This window comes from Anser anser, assembly GCF_964211835.1.
Source record: "Anser anser genome assembly, chromosome: W".
NCBI classification, from domain to species: domain Eukaryota; kingdom Metazoa; phylum Chordata; class Aves; order Anseriformes; family Anatidae; genus Anser; species Anser anser.
This window is the reverse complement of record NC_139731.1, coordinates 7,238,026-7,263,254: the sequence shown is the minus strand read 5'-3', so window position 1 is coordinate 7,263,254 and position 25,229 is coordinate 7,238,026. Positions and strand designations below refer to the sequence as shown.

At 45.7% G+C, this 25,229-nt stretch overlaps 1 long non-coding RNA gene across 1 annotated transcript in view; it reads left to right on the top strand.

Annotated features, from left to right (window-relative positions):
* LOC310888723 overlaps positions 1 to 25,229 on the top strand; it is a 59,991-nt gene that overhangs the window by 13,446 nt on the left and 21,316 nt on the right. The window lies entirely within an intron of this gene.

The window sequence follows — 25,229 nt, the reverse complement described above, 5'->3', positions numbered from 1 at the left end:
TTACCATCTCAAAAACAGGCCGGCAACTGAAGGCCAGGCATTGTCTGTGAAGCATCAGGTAGATTGTGAACCTGGATTACCCACTCCAGTGGGGAAACAGGGGAGGGTCCTGTCATCAAAAAGTATATAAACTGTGTTTTTGGAACTAGTAGGCGCGCTCTCCTGCTTGTGGGGCGCCCGCCATTGCAATCGCGAATAAATTACTACTTCACTGAGATCCTCGCCTGAGCCTAAGTTATTGGCTACGGAGTGTTTCTCACATTAGGGAAGAAGGAAAAAGGAGGTCTAGACAGCAACAGCCCCGGCTAGGCAAGGATCAATGTGCCCTACGTAAGAAATTTGGGCATTGGAAAAACAAATGCCCGGAACAGAGAAGAAATGGAAAAGGGAACCGGGGAAGGGAGGTGGTGGTCGCGCGTGCAAAAGGCAACTGAGGAAGACTGGGGGAATCTACCCCAGCAGATCCACTGGTTATAAAAATGAAGCTGGGGAAGGAGGGAAAAGAGGTGGAACTTATGGTGGATATGGGGGCAACATACTCAGTTTTAAATAAAACATTAGTATCAGTGGGGAATGATTACATTGTGAAGGGGGTAACTGGCCAATCTGAAATAGCATATTTCTGCAAACCATTGAAATATAAATATGGGAAACAGTGGGGCATTCACAAGTTCTTATACATGCCCAACTCTCCGGAGTCACTCCTAGGGAGAGATTTATTGGAAAAATTACAAGCAACCATTTCATTTTAAAATGGGGAGATTATTCTGGAGGTAGATGATCAAAGATATGTGGAAGTTTTGAGTTTGATGATGATGGCTACTGAAACTAAAAAGGAAATTAGTGAAGAAGGAATTAGCCTGATAACTGAAAATTTTCTGCAATCAGTGTTATAAATGACTGGGTCCCAAATAGGATTACAATCAGAGTTTACAATTTATTAAACGAATAGAGGCAAGCAAACAGCGCTGGGTGCGCCGGGAGTCTCTGCTCCACCGGGACGCACACCTGTTACGTAAGGCGGCTGGTTTTTATGCTCCTAGGCTAATACATATTCATTACTACTTCTAGAAGAGGCAGGGTTATTATAATTGGTTTCCCGAATCCGAAGTCCTTCCAAGTGCACCCGCTTATCAGTCCTTGTTACTTTCTCGGGGGCCGCTCGGACAGGGAGACAGGGAGGCTCATATTTTTCCTCCTTATCTAGTGGTCTCTTGGCCGGCTGTCAGAAGTTACTGCACATTCGTGCAAAGTCAGCAGTTTTTCTCCGAAGAAATCCCTTTGTTCTTTTCTCGCCTAAACCCAGGCCTCAATGTTAACCCTTCAAAACCCCTTAGTGGCACGAATTGCTGGACCATTTCTTACAATTCCTCCCTTTTTTTTTTTTTAATCATCAATTCGTGTCTCTCCTTCAACCTTTGTCAGTAACAATTGGATTTCATCAGTCAGTTCTCGGGGTGTCCATTTCTTAAGCATCATTATCGACACGTCACCTTTTCTCTCCACTGAAGTCATCACAAATTGGGTGCTATTTATTACTCGCCGTATCAACAACGTAAAGCAAGGTATCATACAAGGTATAAACAATAATGTCACTATACCACATAAAAATAAAAACAGCATCCTTTTAACCCATGGTTCACCAGGCAACCATGAAAAGAAATCCCAATCCATACCCTTCCAAGTTTGTACTGGGACGTGGGCTAGCTTTCTAATTTCCTTTGTTATCTGCTTGACCACTTTTCCATTATCATCAATCTGTAAACAACAATTAGAATCGTTCAGTTTTCCACACACTCCCCCTTCTTCTGCTAGTAAATAGTCTATGACCATTCTACGTTGAAAGATAGCATTCCTCATCTGAGTGGACTGATCAGCCAGAAGATCCAAGGCCGTCGCTGTTTGATTGGTTACAACTTCGAGGATAGCTTGCGACCTAATTATTCGGTTCAAATTATAAATAGGTTCTCGGGCTCCTGATACCAATTCATTTGGGTTCCAGGTAGCTGGCCCATAATGCTGTATGATTGGGCACTATCCCCGGATAAGGAAGTATCAATAGATCGTTTTAGTCTGTTCAGGTCATCATATAATCTTATTCCTAAATGATTTCCTTGTGTTTGTGACAATAAAAAGAACAAGGGTCTTATGTACCCCACATAGCATATTCCCGACCAGTTTCCGGGTAGCCTCTTCTAAGCATGTTTGCCACACACCCAATAATGTCCCTTTAGGGCCCACGTCCCATTTGGAAAATGACCATCCCATCCATCTTTACCCTTTGGGGTGTGATAATACAGAGTGTCCTTGTTACCGAGTGGTCCTGTTACAATGTCTGCCCCGTTTGTACTCGTATATGCACGCTTCCAAGCTCCCACGTTGGGTTTCCACTTACAGTCACAATTCAGTTCTCTTTGGCGACCTGTCATATTATAAGCCTTTTTCGCCGTCCAATCTTGAGAGTGTGGGAAGCTCCTTCAATCATGGGGTTGGGCCCGCTTTCAGAGCTTGTGTTACCATTCAGCCCTTCAGGGTGATCCAGCTCCTGGAAAAACTAATCACAATTTTATTATGGGTTTAAAAGGTTCTCATGTTATTTTTCTCAGGACAACCTGATCTTAGCGCGGGAGAAGTCCGGTCGAGGCACTCTCACTCGGCGGTCAATACCCATAGGGGTTGCCTCCCTCGGTAGACCATACACGCCGCAGTGGAGGGTCCTACCCCGGTCTTGCCTTCTCCCTTTCCTCCCTTCAGCCTTGTCCTCTTTATCCAGTGCCCTTAATTCATGCAGAACCTCACTGCTGGGATATCAGTTCCTCTTTAGTCTCAGTTTCAGTTCCCCAGGAGTGGACTCAACCCTCCAGGCTTCGGTAGTTATTGGTCCTTTTATTCTGGATGCGTGGGTCCAACCCCTTCTTGCTGTTCTCACAGCTGTTTCAGTAGTAAGTAAAACAAGGTACAGTCCCTCCCATCGGGGGTTCAATGATTCTTCTCTCCAGGTTTTTATTAAGACCTTGTCTCCTGGTTGTATTTTATGAATAGCAAATCCTAAAGGTGGTGTCTGAGTCATCATCCCAATTTCTCTTATCTCCTGTAATCTCCTTCCAATGGTAATTATGTATTTCTGGATACTATGATCCTCAACTACATTGTTCCCTAGGGGCATCCCTTGAGAATAAGGCATACCATATAACATTTCATGTGATGATAATCCAGTCTCACTGTGTGGTTTAGTTCTTATGTTTAAAAGTGCCAATGGTAAGCATTTCGTCCAGGGCAGCTGTGTCTCGATCATTAACTTAGCCAATTGTTGTTTTATTGTTTGATTCATCCTTTCTACTTTCCCTGAGCTTTGTGGGTGCCACGGAGTGTGGTATTCCCACTGAATACCTTTCAAGGGGTACATCCTTCAAATCTTTGTGGCTGGCGTATGTTCGATTATTTCCACACAATTGTGTTCCAACGGTCCTTCTTCTGGAACGGTTCCTAGAAATACTGCTGGATATAACAGGTTAGTCGTTTTCAAGGTTATGTCATCTTGTTCAGTTAGGATTGCCTGATATTTCATCATCCGGCTGGGTGATAACCAGTGCCCCCCCCCTTTGTTCCAAAACGGTTGTTACCATATGTGGTCCAAAAACTTCAATACGTTTCCCCATTTGAAGGCAAATAATTTTCTACTATCTTTATCAAGAGGTATGCAAAAGAAGGCATCCTTTAAATCTATCACGGTAAACCATTTATATTTCTCTTTCACAGATGTTAACAATGTGTAAGGATTAGCTACTACTGGGTGAATATCCTTTGTTATTTCATTTATTGCTCTAAGATCTTGTACAGATCTATACTCGCCATTCGGCTTCTTTACTGGAAAAATTGGAGTATTGTATTCCGATTTACATTCTTCCAGAATCTGATATTTGAGAAATTTGTCAATAATTTTCACTATTCCCGTGCCTAGCTTCTATCTTAAGTGGATATTGTTTGATTCAAACAGGTTTGGCTCCTTCCTTTAATTCCACCTTTACCAGTTGTGCCAGTTTCGACTTCCCTGGTACATCTGTTTCCCGTACTGTTGCTATAACTGCATTTTCTACTTCTCTTGGAATATTAACAAAGGGTTTATCTTTGATCATTAGGATTTGGCCTACTTTGGACTCAGGTACCTTCATTATTAATTCTCCATCCTCAAAGGTTATTGTTGCATCTAATTTGGCTAATAGATCCCGTCCCAAGAGTGGCATCGGGCATTCTGGTACATACTAAAATTTATGGGTTAGTTCCTCACCCCCAAAACGCAAATCAAGGGGTCGTAAGAATGACCATTCTTCCTCTTTCCCTGTGGCTCCAATTATTGTAGTTGTCTTAGTTCCTAATCGTCCTTTTAAACTATTTAACACTGAATATGTTGCTCCTATTACATTTACAGCCTAATTAACACAGAGAAAGAAGCTCCCATAACCAACAAAAAATTCAAGCCTGTCTTCGTTTCCTAGCTTTATTTCAACTAGTGGACCTGCTAGGGTAGATGCCCCAGGTCCCCATCATTCCTGACTGTTGTTTGTCCTGCAGCCTAAGACAATTTCTTTCGGATATCAGGGGCTGATTGCCCTGGAAAGAGGTTAGCCAGTTGCCTCTCTCTTTTTTTTTTTTTTTTTTTTTTTTAAGCCAGGTCCATTTTTTTTTTTTCTCATTGCATTTCAAAGTTGGTCCAGAAATTCAAAAATTCCATAAATTCCATAGGGGTTTCTTTTGGACCTTGTTGGAACAGATTCTCAATTCCCAATAGCCAATTTAACCAGATTTTAGTATTTACATAATTTCCGGGGTGATTAGGGTCTCAGTGAGGGGGTCGGTCAGGGGAATGCAATCGTTGAAAGTTCCCTGAGCGGTCCCATTGGCAATCTGAGCTCACACAGGAACTCAGGTTGTTTCAAGAGTTAGCTGCTTTTCTGTTTCCACGACAACTCTCTCGGACCCATCACGGTCCCCCTGCCCCAGAGGGTTCACACCCGCTATTTAGAGATCTCAGCCTCGGGTTGAGACGGAACTATTAACATTCCTACATCCTCTTTCCCTGCTCATTCAACTTCAAACAGCTCTGTTAAATACTACATGCCACACAACCTTTAACACCTCCAATAATCCTTTTAACACTTCCTTTATCTTTCTCCAGCCTGTACTTTTCTAATGCCAACACCAAAGGCTCAGTCAGGGGCCAACTTAATTCCAAACCTTTTCCCTCCAACATGCTGAAACAACATATCACTATACAACATTTCATCCTATTTTCCTTCTCTCCTCAAAAACATTAATTGCAAGACACTGTTATAGTCGATTGATCCATAAAGTGGCCATTTAGTTTATATAGTGGCCACCATTGATTGCAATACTTAGTGAAAGTCCTCTTGCTTTCTGTGCCCCCATTTCTAACAATATCCTTCCAATGTGCCAATATGCACCCAAGGACGTCTTTTTTTTTTTTTTTTTTTTTTTTTTGGATTTTCCCCTTTTCCTTGATTTCCCATTCCCTTTTATTTATTTATATTAGTTACTGTCCCTTGTTTCAATTTCCACGCAAACCTTTTTATTGCAGGTTTTTACTATCTTTTCCTAATCTTCTTCCCAAATGTCCCAATTCTCTGGGATTAAACTCTTCTTTCCACATACAAACTTTACTATTTCAGATTATTAATGAGCCCCATTCCAATCATAAATCCGCAGGACTTCGGAAAAACACCTGAAGCACTCAGCCTTCTGTCTTCTAGACAAACAATAACACCTTTTCCACAAAATTTACATTTCAATAAGACCGAATTTCAAGCCAAATGCTAATTTTTCTCATGCACTTTGTTAGTAAGCCTACACAAAACAAGGAATCACTCCTGTGTATCCGTCAAGATGGGGGTTTAAAAAGGTATTGAGGCCTAAATAAATTCGCTCTCCCCCTTCTTACCAAATTCCCAGGGCTCAGGCCCGAACCACCAAAGAAGTGACTCTCCGTTCTACCACTTTGATAATCAGTCAGCCCCGCTCCCCCGATACTTGGGAAACTGACCGAACACCACCGCGAATATACCCAAACTTCTAAACTGTTACTTAGATAATGCTCCCACCTTCCTCCTTGACACAGTCAAAACATTTAAGAACAAAACAGGATTACAAGATGCACCACCGGGGGTGGATTGTTAGGATATAGAGGTGGTAGGTTATCCAATGACTCCCATTCATCATCTTTTTCTTTTTCCTTTTTTTTTCTTTTTTATTTTTTTGTTCTCTTCTTCGTCAAACTTCTCGTCTGCTTTTAGTGTAAATATTGAGGCTGGAAAAGGACGTGAGATCCTGATCCATAATCCTGCATAATCACTTTCCTCCTGGCTAAAAGGTTCCTTTGAATTAACATGTATATTTAAGGCCTGGCAAACCCAGTCTTCAAAGGATCCGAAAACGGGCCAAAAGACATGTGGTCTTAAAGGCTCCTTTGGCCATTCTGTCATACAATACTGAACCATTTTTAATTTACTTTTTCCCTTTTCTGGGGCCCCTATCGTTCCAATTTCTAATCATTATCCCTAATGGACTTTCTGGTGGTATGTCTGGTAATTTGCTCCCTTTTCTCTGGTCCCGGGTCTTCAATTTTGTCTGACCCATCTAGGAATTTTACTGTGGCAATTCCTACAGCCCTTGGTTGCCTTAGTGAGAGTGTCTTGCAGGGGGTTTAGGACCTATCACCCACCCACGAATCCTATAGGAATCGCTTCGGTCCTTCACCGGCCAAGTCCCTCGCGGGAGATTGGAACCGCGGTTAGAAGACCTCCACAATCGCTTCGGAACTACGTTCCGTCTCAGTCACACTCTCACACACACAGGCAACCGAAACCCACCCAACCGAACGGTATACGCCTTAAATACTTACGACTCCGTCGTCTTCGTTCGGATCTTCGCGCGCAGAATTACGGGCAAAATATAGTGCTGCAGCCGGCAAAGGGAGCTCATAAAAAAATCTAAATCTTTGCTTGCCCTTATTCAGGTTCAAGATGGCATTAGCCCTGACCTGACTCGAACAGGAGCCACCAAATGGTGGGGGCGCCCCTCCTAGATCAAGTCAGAATTCAGGAACCAAGACCATCCCGGACGAGCCCCCAATTGTTATAAATGACTGGGTCCCAAATAGGATTACAATCAGAGTTTACAATTTATTAAACGAATAGAGGCAAGCAAACAGCGCTGGGTGCGCCGGGAGTCTCTGCTCCACCGGGACGCACACCTGTTACGTAAGGCGGCTGGTTTTTATGCTCCTAGGCTAATACATATTCATTACTACTTCTAGAAGAGGCAGGGTTATTATAATTGGTTTCCCGAATCCGAAGTCCTTCCAAGTGCACCCGCTTATCAGTCCTTGTTACTTTCTCGGGGGCCGCTCGGACAGGGAGACAGGGAGGCTCATATTTTTCCTCCTTATCTAGTGGTCTCTTGGCCGGCTGTCAGAAGTTACTGCACATTCGTGCAAAGTCAGCAGTTTTTTCTCCGAAGAAATCCCTTTGTTCTTTTCTCGCCTAAACCCAGGCCTCAATGTTAACCCTTCAAAACCCCTTAGTGGCACGAATTGCTGGACCATTTCTTACAATCAGGATTATTAAAAGAGTGTCAATCTGACTTTAACACTCCTATTTTGCCCGTATAACTGAGGACCTTTACCCCGTGGTGGCAAACCCATATACTTTACTAACATGCTTAACACCAGAGCCAACTTGGTTTGCCATTTTAGATCTGAAGGATCTTTTAGACCTTTTGCCTCCCTCTCCATGAAGCCAGCCAGAAAATTTTTGCATTTGAATGGGAAAGCCCTAAAAGCGGGTGCAAAACACAGCTCACATGGACAAGGTTGCCTCAGGGCTTTAAAAATTCACCCACCTTATTCGGAGAAAAACTTGCGAAAAACTTGGAGATGTGGGAAGCCCCACCCGGGGAAGGAAGACTGTTGCAATATGTAGATGACATCCTAATAGCCACCCAGACAAAAGAAGCCTGTGTGGCCTGGACGGTAAGCCTTTTAAACTTTCTGGGACCCCAAGGGTACCGGGTATCGAAGAAGGCTCAGGTGGTAAAGCAGAAGGTGATCTACCTGAGTTATGAGGTTAGTGCCAGGCAGCAGACTTTGGGGCAGGACCGCAAAGAAGCGATATGTCAAACCCTGAAACCTGAGACAATAAAGGAACTGTGAACCTTTTTGGGAATTTGCTTTGAGTTGTAGAATTCTTCCACGAATCAGTGGGACATTTAAATTGGGTGTCGCCACCATTTTGCAGCCACTCACCGAGGGGATCGGCTCCGAGGCAGACGCGTTCTGCAGTGGAGCGGGGGATCGAGGCGGGCAGGATTTTTTTTTTCCAGCATCGAGGCCAAGAAGGAAAGAAGGAAATCTTAATGGCTCAGGAGCGGTCTGTCCCCACGTGCCCAAAGACGAGCCGACACGGAACTAGACCGGCCTGGCTGAGCAGAGAGTTGTGGCTCGAGCTTAGGAGAAAAAGGAGGGTTTATAATCTTTGGAAAAGAGGGCGGGCTACTCAAGAGGACTATAAGGATGTTGCAAGGCTGTGCAGGGACAAAATTAGAAAGGCCAAAGCTCATCTGGAGCTCAATCTGGCTACTGCCGTTAAAGATAACAAAAAACGTTTTTACAAATATATCAACACCAAAAGGGGGACCAAGGAGAATCTCCATCCTTTACTGGATGCGGGGGGAAACTTAGTGACAAGAGATGAGGAAAAGGCTGAGGTGCTCAATGCCTTCTTTGCCTCAGTCTTTAGCGGCAAGACCGGTTGTTCTCTGGATACCTGGTACCCTGAGCTGGTGGAAGGGGATGGGGAACAGGATGTGGCCCTCACTATCCATGAGGAAATGGTTGGCAACCTGCTACAGCACTTGGATGTACGCAAGTCGATGGGGCCGGATGGGATCCACCCGAGGGTACTGAGCGAACTGGCGGAGGAGCTGGCCAAGCCACTTTCCATCATTTATCGGCGGTCCTGGCTATCAGGGGAGGTCCCAGTCGACTGGCGGCTAGCAAACGTAACGCCCATCTACAAGAAGGGCCGGAGGGCAGACCCGGTAAACTATAGGCCTGTTAGTTTGACCTCAGTGCCAGGGAAGCTCATGGAGCAGATTATCTTGAATGTCATCACGTGGCACTTGCAGGGCAAGCAGGCGATCAGGCCCAGTCAGCATGGGTTTATGAAAGGCAGGTCCTGCTTGACAAACCTGATCTCCTTCTATGACCAAGTGACGCGGTTGATGGATGAGGGGAAGGCTGTGGATGTGGTCTACCTTGACTTCAGTAAGGCTTTTGACACCATTTCCCACAGCATTCTCCTCAAGAAACTGGCTGCTCGTGGCTTGGACTGGCGTACGCTTCGTTGGGTTAAAAACGGGCTGGATGGCCGGGCCCAAAGAGTAGTGGTGAATGGAGCCAAATCCAGTTGGAGGCCGGTCACTAGTGGAGTCCCCCAGGGCTCAGTACTAGGGCCAGTTCTCTTTAATATCTTTATCGATGACCTGGATGAGGGGATCGAGTGCACCCTCAGTAAGTTTGCAGACGACACCAAGTTAGGTGCGTGTGTCGATCTGCTCGAGGGCAGGAAGGCTCTGCAGGAGGATCTGGATAGGCTGGACCGATGGGCTGAGGCCAACTGCATGAAGTTCAACAAGGCCAAGTGCCGGGTCCTGCATCTGGGGCATTACAACCCCAAGCAGCGCTACAGGCTGGGAGATGAGTGGCTGGAAAGCTGCCTGGCAGAGAAGGACCTGGGAATACTGGTTGATAGTCGGATGAATATGAGCCAGCAGTGTGCTCAGGTGGCCAAGAAGGCCAACAGCATCCTGGCCTGTATAAGAAGCAGTGTGGCCAGCAGGTCTAGGGAGGTGATTGTCCCCCTGTACTCGGCTCTGGTGAGGCCGCACCTCGAGTACTGTGTTCACTTTTGGGCCCCTCGCTACAAGAAGGACATGGAGGTGCTCGAGAGAGTCCAGAGAAGGGCGACGAAGCTGGTGAGGGGTCTGGAGAACAAGTCTTACAAGGAGCGGCTGAGGGAGCTGGGATTGTTCAGCCTGGAGAAGAGGAGGCTCAGGGGCGACCTTATCGCTCTCTATAGGTACCTGAAAGGAGGCTGTAGCAAGGTGGGGGTTGGTCTATTCTCTCACGTGCCTGGTGACAGGACGAGGGGGAATGGGCTAAAGTTGCGCCAGGGGAGATTTCGGTTGGATATTAGGAAAAACTTCTTTACCAAAAGGGTTGTTAGGCATTGGAATGGGCTGCCCAGGGAAGTGGTTGAGTCACCATCCCCGGAGGTCTTTAAAAGACGTTTAGATGTAGAGCTTAGTTGTGGGAAAGGAATTCGCAGGTGGCTTTGCGCTGTTTCACACCTCCCTGAATTAGAGATAATGAGGAAATAAGCGGTAGAACCAAAAACTTGAGCAAGGTCCAGATAAAGTAAATTGGCTGCAGTGTTAAAGATGAGCTTTGGGCAGTGGCCAATTGCTGGCTGGCTTGAGGCGTGTGTCTGAGGGTCTCTAACCAATTGTATGACTGATTCCAGTGCCTGGACAGCGCATGGGGCTACGGGGAAAGTATATGTAGTGGTGAAAAATGGCAATAAAGGCCTTCTGTTCAAGAGCCATCAGGAGTCCGTGTCTTTCATCCCTTCATATGGTGACCCTGATGTGGTTGGAAGAGAGCAACACTGAGAGAAGCATCTGAAGGGACCCCAGCCAAACGACTCAAGCTGGCGGCCAGACCGCGGCTTTAATCCTGGGACCTCACCTCAAGTAGCAGGTGAGCGGCTGGGGCATTAACTATGGGAGCTAATCTATCGGCTGAGGAGGAGGCGATAGCTAATCTACTGACTCAACTCCTGGTAAAAAGAGGAGTGAAATATGACCCGTATAAAGTGAAACTATTGCTGAAGTTCTTACAAAAGAATGGGGCCCCGTCGACAGTTTCAGCGGTGTTTGATTAAAAAACTGGGGAAAATGCTGGGACAACTATATGGGACGCTGCCTTGCGGGGAGATACAACAGCTGCTGAGGTGACGACGACCTGGCGCTTAGCAACTGAGACACTGAGATCATGGCAAGCGGAAAAAAGTGTATCGACAGCGGCCGCTCAGGCTACGCAGGCAGGTGAAATAAAAAGCGGTGACTGCGTACTGCCAGAAGAATCAAACCTGATAGACTTGGGAGCAGAGGCAGAGACGATATCCCAACCCATGGCGGCCACTCCGTGCTCGATACCATTGCGGCCATCAGCGCCGCCATCGCTGTTGTCAGCTCCGGGCACCCGCCCGCCCACCCTGCTGCCGGCTGCTGCGTGTCTCAGATTTGAGCGCCCGCCCGCACGCACCGGGCGCTGCCATGTTCCGCCTGCTGCTGTGCTCGGGCCCGCCGCCCCGCGGGCCCCTGCTCCCCGCCGCCCGCCGCCGCCGCCAAGCGGGAAATGGAGATTACTGCATGATTTGTGGCGAATCAATGCAGTGATCGAGGACATGGGCTCCTTGCAGCCAGAAAAACAAAAAAGAAAAAAAAAAGGGAAAAAAAGAAAGAGAAAAAAGGAGAAAAAAAGAAAAAGGAAAAAAAGAAAATAAAACCAAAAAAACCCAGTACCTTTGAATATTGTGTCGGACTCGCAATATGCTGTAGGTGTCGCTCAGTGCATTGAGAGGGCACATTTGAGACATATCCTAAAGGAAAACTTGTTTCTAAAATTTAAAGAGCTGTTATTTTTGGTAGAGCAGTGAGTGCACCTGTATTGTATTATTCACATGCGGAGCCACACCATGTTACCCAGTGTTTTTGCAGACGGTAATGCACGTGCTGACCGGCTAACTAATATGACCCTGACTGCCCCGGTGCCTAAGGTAGTGGAACAAGCACGGTTATTCCATGCCTTTTTCCATCAATCTGCCAAAGTCTTGGCGAAACAATTCACTATATCGATCATTGACGCCAAATTGATTGTCCAAACATGTCCTGACTGTCAACAACATGTTTCGACCTCGTCTTTAACGGTAAACCCTAGAGGACTACGGTCCTTACAGTTATGGCAGACCAACATAAGGCAGATTCCAGAATTTTGTCACTTGAAATATGTTCACGTATCGGTAGATACTTTCTCTCATGCTATTTGGGCGACAGCTGCAGCAGGTGAAACTAGTCGCCATGTCCAGGCATGCTTCCGTGTTGCTTTCGCAGTGCTAGGCATCCCAAAGGAAATTAAAACCGACAATGGCCCCGCCTATAGTAATCACTCCCTTCAAACCTTTTTTCGAACTTGGGGTATCCGACACATCACAGGCATTCCTCATTCCCCCATGGGTCAAGCCATTGTTGAGCGCACACATCGCACCGTGAAAACACTGCTAAATAAACAAAAAGGGGGAGACACCCAGGAAACAGCAGAGAACAGGTTGGGAAAGGCACTTTACATAATGACTCACCTATCATTACCCTTTCCTCATGAAGAGGTACCGCCCATAGTAAAACATTACAAAAATATGAATTCTGCGCTGTCACAGGTGCCCCAATCAGAGCAGGCCTTAGTAATGGTAAAAAATTTAAATACAGGTTTTTGGGAGGGACCCCATCCTCTAATAACTTGGGGTCGAGGGTATGCTTGTGTCTCCACAGGTCACAGACCAAGATGGGTACCAGCAAGGGGGGTAAGGCCATGGTTGGCCTCCTCCTCACAATCGCTGCTGTCATCGGTTATTGCCAGGCCTGGGTCTCCATCCAACCACGCCACAACATCTGGGTCACCCTCGCCAACATGACAGGACAAGAAGCGATGTGCCTGTCCCTGGCTAGTGCTAATGACCCGTTCGCGACATGTCTGGTGGGGAACCTGGCAGATAACAAAGACTGGACTGTTTACTTACTGTAAGTGCCCCTAGAGCCACAGGAATTAGATATCCTGGGAAGTGTAACAGCAACAGCATGTGTAAGGTTCAATTGCTCGGGCAAAAACCAAACCATGAAACAAATGGTCAACGCCACACTTGCTCCTTATCGCAATGCATCTCTTTGTTGTAATTATACAAAACTATAATAGCATCATTCCTTGCACCAGGAGCTGCTCTGCTCGGCTGCGGGAACGACTGTGGAACGGACGCCCCTAGGTGCGCCCCGAGCATTTTCCTCGGAGGGGCCTCCACTCCCAGCCGCTCACCACAGGAGTAGACAAGGACCTCCTGAAGCCGCGGACACATTATTTTAAGTGATATTTTCTTGTGGTATGAATGAGAAGTGCAAGAGGCCTCTTTGTGTGATTGTGTGATTGTGCTGTGTGAGTGAGACGCAGCATCGCTGCGAAGCAACATCCCTAGCGCTTAGTGGCTTGTTGACTGATGAAGATTCTAGTAGGCACGCTACTTTACAATCGTAATTCTGCTTGTGATTTTCACCCTGTTGCTTGCTTATTGCAATGTCTGCGGTGCTTGATAGAAAAATCTATAGAAAGCGTTTGGTTGGTTGAAAATAAAAAAGGGGGAATTGTGGGAAAGGAATTCGCAGGTGGCTTTGCGCTGTTTCACATTTCCCTGAATTAGAGATAATGAGGAAAACAGTGGTAGAACCAAAAACTTGAGCAAGGTTGAGATAAATTAACTTGGCTACAGTGTTAAGGATGAGCTTTGCGCAGTGGCCAATTGCTGGCTGGCTCGAGGCGCGTCTGAGGGTCTCTAACCAATTGTATGACAGATTCGGGCGCATGGGCAGTGCATGGGGCTACGGGGAAAGTATATGTAGTGGAGAAAAAAGGGCAGTAAAGGCCTTCTGTTCAAGAGCTATCCGGAGTCCATGTTTTTCACCCCTTCAAACATCCAATGTAACACAGGCAGCCATGGTGCCAAGAGGAGCTGTGCTTCTCAAACAACAACTTCTGAGGTGGCTCAAACCTCCTCATATGCTGTTAGTATATCCTTGTAATTGGGGTGTAATTGGCTTTTGATCCTCGATAGTCCCGGCTCCAGAATCCCAGAGGTCGACCTCGAGTTTCTCCTGGGATTTTCTGCCAGAGGTTCCTGGGGAGGTCATGCTCCCCAGCTGCAGTGTAAAGTATGTTTTGCACAGCTGGTCCTGTACAGACGGGCCCAAGGGCTACTGCATGAGCTATTTCCTGTTTAATCAGTTCAAAGGCTTGTTGTTGCTCAGGGCCCACTCGCAGAATCACAGAATCACAGAATGATAGGGATTGGAAGGGACCTTGAAAGATCATCTAGTCCAATCCCCGTACCGGAGCATTAACACCTAAATCATGTCACACAGGAATGTGTCCAGGCGGGTTTTGAATGTCTCCAGAGAAGGAGACTCCACAACCCCCATGTGCAGCCTATTCCAGTGTTCTGTCACCCTCACGGTGAAAAAGTTTCATCTCATATTTAAGGGAACCTCCTGTGTTCCAGTTTGCACCCATTGCCCCTTGTCCTATCATTGGATGTCACCGAGAAGAGCCTGGCTCCATACTCCTGACACTCACCGTTTACATATTTATAAACATTAATAAGGTCACCCCTCAGTCTCCTCTTCTCCAAACTAATCTCCCCGTCCTTATCTCAACCTTTGACCCCTTTGCATTGTATTTTCTCCCCCTTTCCCTTTGAGGAGGGGGAGTGAGAGCACAGCTGAGGTGGAGCTCGGCTGCCCACCCGAGTAAAACCACCACAACTGGTCCCATTACCGACCCTTGAGGGACTCCAATAGATACAGGACTCCAACTCGACTTCATCCCGTTAACCAGAACCCTCTGGCTTCTTCCTTTCAGCCAGTTCACAGTCTACCTCACTACCCGATTGTCCAGACCACACTTCCTCAGTTTAGCTGCGAGGATGTTGTGGGAGATGGTGTCAAAGGCTTTGCTGAAATCAAGATACACCATGTCCACTGCCTTTCCATCATCTATCCACCCAGTTATATCCTCATAAAAGGCTATCAGGTTGGTCAAGTACGACTTCCCCTTGGTGAAGCCTTGTTGACTGCCCCTAATGACCCTTTTGTCCTTGATATGTCTAAAGACAATGCCAAGGATTAGTTGTTCCATCACCTTACCAGGGATGGAGGTGAGGCTAACTAGTCTATAGTTACCCGGGTCCACTTTCTTGCCCTTTTTGAAGACCGGAGTGACATTTGCTTTCCTTCAGTCCTCAGGCACCTCTCCCGATGCCCATGACTTAGCAAAGATGATGGAGAGTGGCCTAGCAATGACTTCCGCCAGCTCCCTCAGGACCCGCGGATGCATCCCATCAGGACCCATGGACTTGTGGATGTCTAGCTTGCTTAATTGGTCCTTAACCCAGCCCTCATCAACCAAGGCAAACTCCTCCTTTATTCCAGCTTCGCCTGGGGCCTCAGGGGTATGGGGTTCCTCAGGAGAGCCTCTGGCATTATAGACAGAGACAAAGAAGGCATTCAGTAACTCCGCCTTCTCTTTATCTTCTGTCACCAGGGCACCCACCTCATTCATTAGTGGGCCTACATTACCTCTAGTGTTAGTTTTATCCACAGTGTATTTGAAGAAGCCCTTTCTGTTGTCCCTGACTCCTCTTGCAAGGTTTAATTCTAAGGAGACCTTAGCTTTCCTAGTTGCCTCCCTACATCCTCTGACAACAGCCTTATATTCCTCCCATGTGGCCAGCCCCTCCTTCCATGATCTGTAAACTCTCCTCTTCCACTTGAGTTTGCCCAGCACTTCCCTGTTTAACCATGTAGGTCAACTGGATCTTTCTTGACTTCCTACCTGTTGGGATGCTCTGAGCTTGAGCTCAGAAGAAGCAGTCCTTGAACACTAACCAGCTATCTTGGGCCCCTTTTCCTTCAAGTACCTTTTCCTTGGGATTTCCCCTAGAAAATGCTTGAAAATGCTAAAGTTGGCCCTACTGAAGTCCAGGGTTCCAATTCTTCTTGGTACTCTGTTCCTGATACATGAGATCCTAAACTCCACCATCTCATGGTCACTGCAACCAAGGCTGCCCTCAACCTTAACCGCTTCAGCCAGACCCTCCTTGTTAATGAGGACAAAATCCAGCAGCGCTCCTCTCCTAGTTGGCACATCCACCATTTGCATCAGGAAGTTATCATCAATACACTGAAGGAACCTCCTGGACTGCGGATGGCTCGCTGAGTAGGCCTTTCAACAAATGTCAGGGTAATTAAAATCCCCCACCATAACCAGGGCCTGTGTTCTCGAGGCTGCTATCAGCTGCCTGTAGAAGGCCTTGGCAACTTCCTCATCCTGATCTGGTGGCCTGTAATAGACACCCACAACAGTATCCCCCATGCCAGCCTGCCCCTTAATTCTCACCCACAGACTCTCAATTCGCTCCTCATCCGCCCCTGGACAGTACTCAAAATAGTTCCTCTTCTGAGTCACTCGATATAGAGAACTCACAAGCTGACTATAGCTTGGAAGAACCCCATAAGGCCTAGGAAAGCTTGTGTTTCCTTCTTGCTAGTTGGCAGAGACATAGCAGTTATTTTGTTGATCGCATCCGTTGAGATGTAACAATGTTCATCCTGCCATTTTACTCCCAAGAACTGGATTTCCTGTGCAGGTCCCTTGACCTTACTCTGTTGAATGGCAAAAAAAAAAAAAAAACTTTCAGGAGAATTTGGATTATTTTCTTCCCTTTCTCAAAAACTTCTGCTGCTATGTACTGGACACCCCTCCAAGTGAAAGCAAACTGTGGCCTGCATGCTGCTGCCAGAGGGATGAAGAAAAATGCACTAGCGATATTAAATGTGGCGTACCTTTGATTCCAGTTCGTACTGAAGTTCTTGCATGTCTGGTACCGCAGCACTCAGCGGTGGCATGACTTCATTCAGGCCACGATAGTTCAGTTAGCCTCCACTCTCTAGTAGACTTTTGTACTGGCCATGTGGGACTATTAAAAGGTGAGCGAGTCTTGCTGATCACTTCTTGGCTCTTTAGATGATGAACCAACTCATGGATGGGAATCAGGGAGTCTCGGTTGGTGCAATATTGCCGTCGGTGCACTGTTGCGATTGGCACCTGCTATTCTTCGACCCTCCGCAACAGAAGGGTCTTCTGAGAGACCAGGCAGGGTAGACAGCTGCTTAGTCATCTCTGTGCTCAAGGCAGCTATGCCAAAAGCCTACCAGTACCCTTTTGGGTCCTTGAAGTACCCTCTTCTGAGGTAGTCTCTGCCAAGGATGTACAGTGCCTCCAGGCAATTCAGTCATGCAGGTGAGCACATTCTCACCTGGCTGCAGGGCCAGCAGCCTGGAATTAGAGGGCTGGGAAGCCAAGCAGCTGGGATCACTCTCTAGAGAAAGGGGCATTGACAAAGCTATTGGAAAAGGGACACAAGACCTCAGGCTCTGGAGGCAACTCATATCAAGCATGAAAGAAAGGCATACCTTTAAGAAAGATGTTATATGTCACCCAGGCAAGTGGACCACCATGGAAAGAGTACCCGAGGGAATTAGCTGTGCTGGAGGTGATTTATGATGATCTGGACAATGAACAGATATCCAAATATCCAGATGAAGTCAAGTGCACACAACCCATGTGGTGGAAGTTTGTACGGAGTGCACCATTATCACATGCCAACTCACTGGCAGTAATGACCTGGAAAGATGGAGAGGGACTGTTGTAGTTTAACCAGCAGGCAGCTAAGTACCACACAGCCATTTGCTCACCCACCCCCTTCCCCAAGTGGGATGGGGGAGAGAATCAGGAAGAAAAAAAAAAAAAAGTAAAACTCATGGGTTGAGATAAAGACAGTTTAATAGAACAGAAAAGGAAGAGTAAATAATAATAATGATAATAAGAAGAATATATACATGCACACAAAACAAGTGATTCACAATGTAATTGTTCACCACCCACCAACTGATGTCCAGACAGTCCCTGAGCAGCGCCCCACCCCCAGCCAAATCCTCCCATATTATTTATTGTTCAGCATGACATCACATGGTATGGATTTTTTTTCTCCTAAATCCAAAACACAGCAACATACCAGCCACTATGAAGAAAATTAACTCTATCTCAGCTGAAATTAGGACTTTGTAATTTATTTATATTGCAATTTATTATCACAAGCAGACTTTGTCATCCCCTTCTCACTCCCTTTTTCTACATCATTTATGAATATGTCAAAAAGTAGAGGCCCCAGGACAGATCCCCAGACAACTCCATTGGTGACTTCCCTAAATTAAAAAAAAAAGCACACTTTTATTCCTACTCTTTATTTCTACCTGTAACCAGTTATTAATCCATGAAGAGCCTTGCATTTTATTCTGTCACAGATAGATTAGATATTTTTGGGGGCACTTCTATGAGAAACCTTGTGAAAAGTCATCCAGAAATCAGCAAGTATTTAACATGATCACATAACCAAGAGCTTCTTCAGAGTTCCAACACATTCCTGAGGTGTTATTTAATACTTGATCAAAGGTTCTCAGCACTTCTCTTTGTAAAAATCTACGTGTGCTATGGCAAGAATACTCAGTCAATAAATAGAGCTCTGCAGGTTTAAAATAGTATCAGCTGAAATAGTAGGCTAACGTCGTGTAAATGTTTTTGTGCTTTAAATTCTGATGTCAGGCATTTGGCCACTAACACAACCAACATTTTTTTCAAGCCACTTTTATAACACAGGATAAGCACTGGACTTAATCTAAAATGAGTTTGACAACCAAAAATCATTATGCTGAAGAAGGAAAAAGAGATGCGTAAGCAACTTTGTGCCCATCCAGGGGCAGATGGACGTGGAGTGTCCCTCTCCAACAGAGGGACCAAAACCATCGTAAGGTTCTCAGCCCTCAAATAACCGAGCAGAAGCATTTCGAGGTTGGGGTTCCCATTCGCATGATGTGTTTTCAGGCAGTTATAGTGCATGTAAAGCCAGCTCACGGCGCCAAGGCAAGGAATGCGACCGGGCTGTGCCCCGCCGGCGCTGCGGTAGCCGCCAGAGGGTGCCGCTGGCCCGCAGTCCCGGCCGGGGCTTGCAAAATCCTTGTTCGGCCAGGCCTCATTTCATTAGTGCGGTTTATTTTCCCCAAATCCCCTTTCCTGAGCATGTTTCCCTAACAACGAGGATCTGTTTGTGCGGCTTTCAAATGCTAGAGACGTTCCCTCTTAAAGACAGAAGGCTACATGAGGTGGGAGAAGCAATACAGAAAAGTCAGTATGAGAAAAGTGGAAAGGTAGACCCTGAAATAAAGCAGATAAAAGAGCAAGTCAGAGGCACATCCAGAGTGGGGATGGAGGGGTGAATGAGAATGACAACAGGTCTGAGTTTAACCTAGAGTGCTGTTTTCTCATCTCTCATTAGAAATAGAGACAAAAACTAGGAGAAAAAAAGAGCAGTATTATTTTATTATGGAATTTCTTAGGATGTCCGTTTTCAGCTACTTCCACCTTACAAAAATATTACCCTTTGTTCTCATTTTTCGTACATTCATTAGGAGAGTATTTTTCCTAAGAATCTTATGAATTGCTGCTGACTGTTCGATGGGAGCACTTCAGATATTTTACATAAGACTGAATAATTTCAAGATGGTTTGGGGTTTGACTTCCCATGGTTGAAATTCTCATATTACCAACATTGGCTGTATTTTCATTATAACTTGTTTAAAATGAATGGAATTGTTCTAAATTAAAATGATTTTGTTCAGAAAGAAAATCAGGTCTTTAGGCTAGAAAAACAGAGTTAAAAGTTATTAGCAGGATTTGTGTATTCTGTTCTGTTGTTCTGCTTATGGAATGATCTTAAGGGTTATAGAATTATGCCCTCCATGATCCAATGTTTTTTTAAATGTTATGTTAGAATTTTATTCTTTGCAATTCTCAGGATAAGATATTGAAGATCACAGTTGAGTAATGCAAAGTTGTCTTCTGAAGTTTCTGAAGTTAAGGGCTTTTCCCCACAAATGAATTTAAAAGTTAGTGATCAAAGGTGTTAATTGCCCTATTTACTTCAACAGGCTGAGTCTGAAATCTGCTGTCAACACCTGATTTCAGGAACTAATTTCAGTGCTGGCTGTTTTAGCAGAAATACTCAACAACTCTGCTTACCTCACAGTATCTTGGCATAAATATCTGTAGCATAAATATCATGGCGTTTGAACCCTTGGGGGACCTGTGGAGTTTATAACTATGCTGTCAAGATCTCTTTGTTGGGATAGTCCTTGAAGTCCTGCCAAGACATAGGGGACTCCAGTGCTTTTATGTGCTCCCAAACACAGCTCTGGCGCCAAGAGTCAACACTCTCATCAGGCTGAGTGATAGTGAGAATCTCAACCTGCAAGCTGAGATTCCAGAGGGGAGTGTGACAATGCATGCTTGCATGATGATACCAGAGAAGCAGGTGATGTTGGCTGGTAGCTGCAAGGAACAGTAACTGTGTGGCTTCTTGTTACATGTCCTCAAAACTTCACAGGATGTCATTAGAGAGGAGCAGTTATAAAAGCAGTGGTCGAAGTCACTTGGTTTGTTCAGCCTGGAGAAGAAGAGACTGAGGGGAGACCTCATTGAGGTCTACAGATTCCTCACGAGGGGGACTGTAGGGGCAGGCACTGATTTCTCTCTGGTGACCAGCAATAGGACCCAAGGAAATGGCATGAAGCTGCAACAGGGGCAGTTCAGGTTGGATATCAGGAAAAGGTTCATTGAGAGGGTGGTTGAGCACTGGAACAGGCTCCCCAGGGAACTGGTCGGCACTGAGCCTGCTGGAGTTCAAGAAGCATTTGGACAATGCTCTCAGACACATGATCTAATTTTTTGTGTGGTCCTTTGGGGACCCAGGAGTTGGACTCAATGATCCTTGTTTCTTCCAACTCAGGATATTCTATGATTCTAAAAATGAGGTTACAAAATCCAGATGTTCTGATCAATTTGAGACAGTTGTAAGGTACCTAACACTGCATGCACAGGCAAGAACAGCATTCAGTACTGGGTCAGAACCTGTTTGCATCATATTTTGACTAATCCAAGGATTAATCACATTACAAGTCATTGAGCTAATATGCTCTTCCAGGCACTCTAGAGACTGTCTGGAGAGAAAAGAAGGGGTTGGTATGTCAAAATGGTGACATGAAAAGGAGCAGAGAAAATATGTTTTCCTTGTAATAAAAAAACTACACAGTACCCAAGTATTTCAACACAGCTTGGAAAGAAAAACAAGAGTTAAAAGGGCAAAGTTTATCTCAGCCAAATCCCCCAAAATCAGGAGAGTTGCAACAGTTCTGAATTTGGCCCTCTGCATCTACGATAAATGGAGAGCAAGAGCAGCAGTTTGGAGTCTGAAGTGCTTCACTGTCAGAAGTTCTCAGGAATCCCGAAAGCCTTCAAAATTAACATTACTCTTGCAATACATGGCATCAGTGACAGGTTTTGATGCATTAGGTGTACTTCTGCTGCTGTTAAGCCATGAATACTGAGATAGCAGCATACCTGATTCTCACCTGGGCCAGAATTTAAAGGCAGGTTCAAAGAGAGCATTTAAATGTCTTAGTTCATTCTATGTTTTGTAGTTATCCTCAGCTCTTCTACCTACCACAAATAAATGAGCTAAGGTCTTTTAACTTAACCATGGTAGCTCTGTTGAATGTCAAGTGGTTTTGCCACCCGCATGTCACTGTCTTTACATTTTAGAATATTTATCCAAGGGTAGCATTTAACCTTGTGATGATCTTTGCCTGTATCAGCACCAGCAACCAGCCTTGCAGCCCTACAAATGGCAAACTAGACCACTTGCTGCTTCTGAAAAGCTTTTCTCTTATGGTTCACCACTAATACAAGGCACAGTATCAAGATGAGACAAAAGTCAACAGCAGAAACCATATCTGAGAGAGGTCATTAATGAATATATTGTTCCTTCCTGTGTACTGACTTTCAGGAAGGAATGAATTTAGGTAAGTGTTCATTTGAAACATATATATATATATATTTCCAGTAAACAAGGCTGTTAAGTGTCACCAATCTCTTTTAAGACTCTATGAAATAAATCCACGTTCAGGGTCAGTTCTGCAATTTACTCAATACCCTTAACCACTTGTCCTGGTTCCAGTTAGGACAGAGTTAAGTAGCTCAGAGTAGCTGGTAGGGTGCTATGTTTTGGATTAGGATGAGAAGGGCGCTGATAACATGCTGATGTTTTAATTGTTGCAGAGCAGTGTTTACACCAGGCCAAGGACTTTTCGGCTTCTCGCTCTGTCCCGCCAGTGAGCAGGCTGGGGGTGCAGCAGGAGCTGGGAGGGGACAGACCCAGGACAGCTGACCCAAACTGGCCAAAGGGGTATTCCATACCATCTGACGTCATGCTAAACAATATATAGGGGTGGCTGGCCGGGGTGGGGGGGCCGGCTGCTCGGGAATAGGCTGGGCATCGGTCAGCGGGTGGTGAGCAATTGCATTGTGCATCACTTGTTTTCTTACACATTATTATTGTTAATACTATTATCATTATCACTATTATTATTATTATTGCTATTATTATATTCTGGTCTTAATAAACTGTCTTTATCTCAACTCACCGGCTTCACTTTCCCGTTTCTCTCCCCCATCCCAGAGAGGGAGGGGGGAGGGTGAGCGAACGGCTGTGTGGTGTTTAGCTGCCAGCCGGGTTAAACCACAACACCACTGATAGAGAAAGACTGTGATAAAGAAACACTTTAATGGGATTGCCCAGACTCTTCTTTAATTTTCAATAGTGGAAGGTGCTGAGCATCCTTCTGTTCCCTGAAAGTAGCAAAAACTCACATAAATTACAGATTCAGAGCCAACATGCTGTGTTCCCTGGTAAGATTCTTTTTGAGCTCAATTCTGCAAGGTATTGCCAATTTGCTGGAAACCTATAATTAAAATACAGAGTTGATGGTATTCAATAATGTGCCAGAGATTCTTGGTCCCTTGTAAAATGGAGCTACTAAGAAAAGCAACTTAAATGCTAATCTCTTTACAAAAATGGTATAAAGCAAAGCTGAATTCACCTGTTGAAGTGGTTCTTTCATAATCACAGAACAGCTTGGGTTGGAAGGGACTTTAAAGATCATCTAGTTCCAACCCCCCTGCCATGGGTAGGGATGCCATCCACTAGATCAGGTTGCCCTGGGCCTCGTCCAACCTGGACTTGAACACCTCCAGGGATGGGGCATCCACAACCTCTCTGGGCAACCTGTTCCAGTGCCTCACCACCCTCTGAGTGAAGAATTTCCTCCTAACCTCAAATCTAGATCTCCCCTCTTTTAGTTTAAAACCATTCCCCCTTGTCCTATCACTACACTCTCTAATAAAGAGGCCCTCTCCATCTTTCTTGTAGGCCCTCTTTAATAGAATAGAAGACTGCACTGTGATGAAATATATGAAAGAAGAGCTCTGTTCTGCAGGAAAGATGTACTTAATTTGTTCTCTTCCACCTTTAAATAATTTTACATGGAAAATATTTTCGGGTTTGGTTTTCTTAAAAGATATTTGCAGAGCGATTTGTGCTGGCCCTGAAATTCCTTTTATTTCCTCTTGGGAATATATGTATTTATTAATATGTTAAAAGCATTTCCTTAAGTTTTTTGATCACTAGCTGCTTGTATTCTGCTGCATTGTGCTAAGTGAAACATACTGAAAACAAAATTAGAGAGGGAAGGCAAAACCAGCAGCCCATTTCCTAACAGTATCACTTGTGTGAGCAGTGACTGCTTATAGCCTCAGTTAGTTATGACCAGCAATCTGCTCTAATTCCATGCCTGTGTGGATCATAAGCCATTGTGCAGCAGGCAAACTATGACCTAGTTGCCATCACTGAAATGTGGTGGGACCACTCCTACGACTGGAGTGCTACAATGGATGGCTATAAGCTCTTCAGAAGGGACAGGCTGCCGAGCACCAAGCCTGCCCGAGTTCAAGAAGTGTTTGGACAATGTTCTCAGACACAAGGTCTGATTTTTTTGGGTGGTGTGGTGGTTTTACCTTGCTAGGCAGATGAACTCCACCACAACTGCTCTCTCACTCCCCCTTCTCAGAAGAGGAGGGAAAGAAGAAAGGAAAAAAACAACTCAAGGGTTGAGATAAGGATAATTTAATTAAAGGGAAAATAATTATTAAGGTAAAACTATTATTAAGGGAAAATTAAGTAATTTAACTAAAGGGAAAAGGAAGAGGGGAGGAAAAAAAAAAACACAAGCAAAGGCCATGTGGAAGCACAGAGAGAGAGGAAAAAAATTACTCTCTACTTCCCATCAAGGAGAGATGCTGGACCACATTCCTGAAGCAGGGCCTCAATACGCATATCCTTTGTGTGGGAGGACAGATGTTTTCATAATGAGGGCCCACCCCTCCCCTCTCCTTCCCCTTTCCCACCTTTTAGTGCTGAGTGTGACATCATATGGTATGGAATATCCCTTTGGTTGGTTTAGGTCAGCTTCCCTGGTGGTGTCCCCTCCCCACCTCTTGCCCACCCCCAGCCTGCTGGCTCTTGGGGGGGTTGGAGGGAGTCCTGATGCTGTGCCAGTATTGCTCAGCAATAGACAAATCACTGGTGTGTGACACCAGTGCTGTTCTAGCTACAAGTGCAGAGCCCAGCACTACATGGGCTGCTGCAGGGAAAGTTAACTCCATCCCAGCCAGACCCAGTATGGGTGGTCCTTTGGGGACCCAGGAGTTGGACTCGATCCTTGTGGGTCCCTTCCAACTTGGGATATTCTATGATTCTAAAAATGAGTTTACAAAATCCAGATGTCCTGATCAATTTGAGACAGTTGTAAGGTACCTAACGCTGCATGCACGGGCAAGAACAACATGCAGCACTGAGTCAGGATCTGTTTGCATCATATTTTGACTAATCCAAGGATTAATCACATTACAAGTCATTGAGCTGATATGCTCTTCCAGGCACTTCCAGAGGTGGGGTGGGGGTGGGGGTGTCCAGGATACGACACGACACGCATGAAAGCCGGGTGCAGCTCAGTGCCCTCCTCTCTGCTCCCCAGTGCACTCGCAGCTGCTTCTAGCGGGACAGCTCCTGGCACTGCTCCCTCCCATGACAGCGGATCTGTGGGAGATGTGGAACAAGGAATGGAGCACGCCTGGCACGCCAGGACACAGCACCTGCCGCTGCACACGGGAGATGCTCGCGGTGCTCATCCGGTTTCTCACCCAGGAGCAACCCCACATCATCTGCTTTTGCTGCTGCTGCTGCTGAAGCACCTCAGACGGGGACCTTGTG